The sequence below is a fragment of the Cupressus sempervirens genome, chromosome 2 (assembly GCF_028749045.1).
Source record: "Cupressus sempervirens isolate cs-2001-9-10 chromosome 2, ASM2874904v1, whole genome shotgun sequence".
Taxonomy (NCBI): Eukaryota; Viridiplantae; Streptophyta; class Pinopsida; order Cupressales; family Cupressaceae; genus Cupressus; species Cupressus sempervirens.
The window spans coordinates 168,952,534-168,957,983 of record NC_143119.1 but is presented as its reverse complement, the minus strand read 5'-3'; the positions used below and the strand labels follow the sequence as shown (position 1 = coordinate 168,957,983).

Below are 5,450 nucleotides of genomic sequence, written 5' to 3'. Positions count from 1 at the left end.
AAGCACAAATAGGTTGCAAGCACGTAAATTTACATCAGACACAACATTGATTGCAAACAATAATAGCAGATATATCAAACACAGCACGAGAATAATGTTGCAAGGTTATATACAACAACTCTATTGCCATTAACATGATACTGATATCAAACATTGCAAGCATTTAACTCCATAGCTGAGACAGCAATATCATTGCTATAAGAAACAAATCAATCATCACTGCATCTATTATAGCGATCAGATCAGATATAGTTATTAGTAATTGATCACCATAGGCGACATTATCTAATTGTATAAAATTAAGGAATATAATTGAAACAACAATCTAATTGCAATAAGCAACTATAGAATAAGTTTGACAAGCATATTCTCTATTGTTATATTAGACAAGGCTCATTCTCTTCAATAAAGATCAATTTGCATAATCCTCCATGTCATATCAGATATAACACTGTCTCTATTTACATGTTGCTACTAACAAATAATAATAATAATATCAATCACATACTATCGGTTACATTATTGTCATATTTGTAAGTCATAATTAATAATAATAAAAAGAGGAATTCAAGGAAAGAAGTTCCTTATGATTTGGATTTCTAGATAATTGTCTCTATTTCTTGACCTAGTCAAAAGGTGTTTATTACAAAATATAAAACAAAAACCAAATATTTCTAGGTGTTGGATGGAAGAGAATGCACATCTCTCCAGACCCTACTCCAATAATTGACTGATTCTTGGATTTCTCAATCACTATAAAATATATGCCATAAATTGAAATATAAAACAAAAACCAAACATTTCTAGGTGTTGGATGGAAGAGAATGCACATCTCTCCAGACCCTACTCGAATAATTGACTGATACTTGGATTTGTCAAGATAATACCAGGTGTTAGAAGTAATGTACAAATGTGCAAAGATAGCTAAAACACAGGGACATCATCCATACCTTTACAAGAAGCTTGCAATGTCTGATTCTTTGGAATCATCTCCATTCCCAGTTTGATCAAGCCCATTTTCAGGATTTACATGCCCCATTTCAGCCCCTTACCCAAAAAAAATCCTCATAGTTTGCAGACATCAATGGTTTCCAATTAATTCTTTATCCCCTCATCCATAGCTCACCGCTACCCAAAACCCCCAAAAACACTCTTTCTAATTCTATCAAACTTGAACACAATTCTATTGTGCTTTCTTATCCCACTTTAATTTTGCATCTAATTCATATACTAAGCTCTCAAATTTCCAGTTTTGGCAAGCCAACAAGGGCAATTGTAACTTTCACGATTTCAGTTTAGGTAAGTCACAATTGAGATTGAAAGTAAGTATCAAATTAGCATGAGCATTATTAACTGGGATTGAAAGCATCTACCTATAAATAGAGGGTTCTACAAACTACTCATCCAAAAAAATGTGTTGGTGAGACAGTCAGAAACTTGCAGCAAAGAAAGTAAGAAACTTTTAGGAACTTCTAGCTAAAACTTTTAGAAACTTCCAGAATGAAGCTGGTGGTTCTAATGATATAAAAATTGATTTTTATTCAATCAAGAATTATTTTTTTGATTGCTATAGCCAATTAAAAATAAGAAACAACTAGTATTAACAAGCTTTAAGTTTTGTCTTCTTCTCTTTTATGTCTATTGTCACAAAATCCACACTACAATACAATTTTTCACTTTTCTTCTACAATCATGGACAATTTTAGTATTTATTTTGAGGAGATGAGATTGTAGAAAACTTTTTTTTTTTTAAATTGTGTTTTTTTGGTGGCATCATAATTGGAAATCTTTTATTTCAATGACCATAGTTTTTTCATCAGTGGATATAGTTGCAAACTTCTAGATCAAAAGTTTCTGCTAGAGTTTTGAATTTGAGAGAAGATTAGAGGCTTTTGGTCTATTTTTAGAAACATGGTGACCTGTTCCTTGGTCCCTCTTTTCTAAAACATGACAGGTTGTTATTGGGTTCCATAAGCTAGTTTGATATACATTGTTAAAAATCTATCACTGCAACCATTATGACTTTTTCAACATTGAACAAAATTGTAAACTTCTTGATCAAAATAAACTACTGAAGAACTCATACTATGACCACATTACAAACATAATAGTTCTTTGGTCCCTGTTTCTAGAAACATGGTGCTCTATTCTTTGATCCCATCCCATGGACATTGTAAGAAGTCTTTATTTCTCATTTAACCAAAATTCTAAACATGTCCATCAAAATTCAATAATTTCTTAATTAGATGTTAAGAGTTGATTACTACTTTACCTCATTTTCATTATGTTTATAGTCTACAAACATGATGCATTGTGTATGGGTCCCTAAGCTCCTTTGGTTTAATGGATATTGTGAAAAATCTCTGTGAAGAGAAGATTAATGAATTTATATCAGTTTGGTCCCCTAGTCCACTATTTGTACAAATAGAGGCTGGTGGTCTTTGATTCTAGAAGTTTCTTTTATGTGATGGGGATTATTAAAAATCTTTTATTTCAATCATTGTGGCATTTTCATCAGTGGAGAGAGTTGCAAACTTCTAGATCAAAATTCAATCTTGATAACTAAAATTTGATGTCAAATTACAAATGTACTCTTTGATCCATTATTCCTATAGATAAGGTATTGTCTAGTGTTATAGACTACTTTGGTTTGGTCAACAATATTTAATATGTTTCATTTTAATCTTTTTTACTTGTGTAGCACTAGCCAACTAAGTTATGTACTTCTAGATTTACAATTACTGGTGAAGATCTGATATTGAAGAATGATTGCAAATGTTATCATACTATAATCACAATATAACTACTAAATATCACATATTGAAGAAAGATTTGGAGATTTTATCATAGGATAGTATCTTTAATATAATCTCTTTTTAATAGAGACACTATGCACTGCATAGTTAATGCTAATGGAATGCTATAGATTTATATCTCATTCAGCTAGGATTAGTTATGTTATGTTCTTTATTATGAGATATTGATTTATCTGCAAGATTTGAATATTTCTAAGTAGTCTTGCAAGGTATCGATGGTAAAAGCATATTGAGTCTCAGTGGATATAGAGCTGCAGAGGACATCCTCATGCACACCTTTGGCCTCATGGAAAACAAAGTGGGATATTGCCTAAATAGCATTATTTATTCCAATGAAGGTTCCAAAATCTTGGAGATAGAAGCTCTTAAAAAAAAATTAGTTTTTCAAAAGAATTTCTCAATATAAATACAATTTTGAGAAAAACACTGAAGTTTACTTTCACAAAATGGTTTAACATCATTCAACAAATTGATTGATATAATGATAAATGTTTTTCATGTGGGTTTGCAAGCAACTTCAATTATATGAGGACATAAGAGAGTTGAGAAATATTTTCATAATAGATGTTTAGAGAATTGATAAAGGAACACATTTACTGTTATTCAATTGCATGAATTTTTTTTTAGAGAAACTGGTTTTTAGATTCCCCTATTATGTGTCGCATTTGTCTACAAGGAATCTCAATAGACTATCTGACAAAATCAAGTTAAATATTACAACCGTCATTGCTTTATTTTTTTCTTTGTTTTGATTAACTTGTCACTGCATTTATTGTGATGTTTTCTTTTGTTTGTAGTCATTGAATGAATTGAAGCTTAGATTTTCAGCCCACATAAAATAAAGAAGTGTGAGAAGATTTTCAGAATAAATTGAAAGCCTCTATGTTACCATATCTATCATCATTGAGGACAAGGGTCCATCCTCCAAATTCTAGATTGGGCATTTTCTTTTCAAAAGAAAACCCTCACTCATAGTTTTCATCATTTTACTTAATTAAAAAATTTCAGAGCTTATACACTAGGATGGTTTGAGGATATTAAAAGATAAAACCATTTAATGGTAGATTGAGTGACCTTGGAAATTAATAAATTAAAATGAAAAAAGTTTTCCTTGTAATCTTGATGCAAGTAAACACCTATGCAAATGCCATAACAATTAAAGATGCAGAGGAAATTTCAACCAACTATAGTAATAATGGAAATGTTGAGCTCTCAAAGGTACTGCCTGCCATTGTTGAACACAGAATACAACTGACCAAAAAGAGAAACCTGCGTGCGGATGCAATTTTTTTTTCACCCTTCCTAGCCTTGTTAGAATTAAAAACTTTACATTCTAAATTTTTGAGATGGGTTTTTCATTTCCCTAGAAATTTATCTTAATTGGGATGAACAATTTGTCCTGAAATCTGTATAAATTGGGATGAACGATTTGTCTCGAAATCTATGCAAATTTCGATGAATGATTTTGAAAATTGCATGTATTTTCCTAGAGGATACACTTTAACATTTCCAAAATGGAAAAAAAAAATGACACAAGGGGATTTCACTTGTATGCAGGAAGCCCAAGATCAAATCTTTAGAAGGTCTAAGGTTGCCCACAACTTGGTGAACATCCTCATAGCGATGCTGATGTTTTTACCCACATATTGGATTTTTTGTTATACCTTGGTCAACTAGGGTTTCAATCCAACAACCTTCTCTGAGCATGCTGGGAGATAGACCCACAATGATCTAAATGAAGCTAAATACACAAGATGGGTGTTCTCTCAAAATTTTTCTTTGGTTCATTAAATATATAAAGGTGATGAAGTAGTGTGTCGAGCTGTAAACCGAAGCCTTCCATCAGAAACATAAATCAGAAAGAGGAAAGATTACAAAGTGATGGAACAGGAAATTGGGCTTATCTTCAAATAGAACACGCACAGTTTAATCATTGTCGATCATTCAGGGAATGAGTCCTCATTTCCATCCATACAAGAAAAAACAATACCCAAGAAATTTATTTAAAAGCCTAACAATAAAAAAAATGAAAGAGACATCTATAAGAAAGATGAGGTTGAAAATTTATTAAGTGGAAAACACTGATAAACGAAGCCCTTAATCTATTAAGATAAGGTTTTATCTATATATGCATAGGCCTCACAACCCATTTTGGCAAGACAATTTACCTGAGTGCGAGTCCTTAAGCTTTCTTCTTATCAAGAAAAGTGTTGAAATGTTGAAAATATCACATTTGCAAATTGAATGAGAACCCAAAAATCAAAAAACTTGTACTCAATTTGGCTCTCCATTGACTACATCCATTAATGGTGTTGTAAAAGGTAGACAACTATTTCAAACCTATTGCAATGCTTGAGAGATAAATGGTAAAGAACAATGTCAAATTAGGGCAAAACATTGTAAAACCTACAATCTCAATGGAATCATTGAAAGATCAGGAAACCGCACATAGTAGGGCATATAAAAACAAGCAAAGTTCATTAAATATTTTATGCAGTCATGACAAGTATCTTACCTCAACTAAATGTGTTTGAGATGGTCCAAGGCTGTCAGTAGTCGATATTTTCCAACAAGCGATCTTTTTCTATTAGATTAAAAACCCAAAATCCCAAAGATCATGTTAATTGCAAACCA

The 5,450-nt window shown here is 31.6% G+C and overlaps 1 non-coding gene across 1 annotated transcript; it reads right to left on the bottom strand.

The window, feature by feature from the left end:
- Window positions 1–4,697: 4,697 nt before the first annotated feature.
- LOC149571594 (small nucleolar RNA Z103) lies at window positions 4,698–4,785 on the bottom strand. The gene has a single exon (XR_016360354.1). It is a non-coding gene; the product is annotated as a small nucleolar RNA Z103 (small nucleolar RNA).
- Window positions 4,786–5,450: the final 665 nt, after the last annotated feature.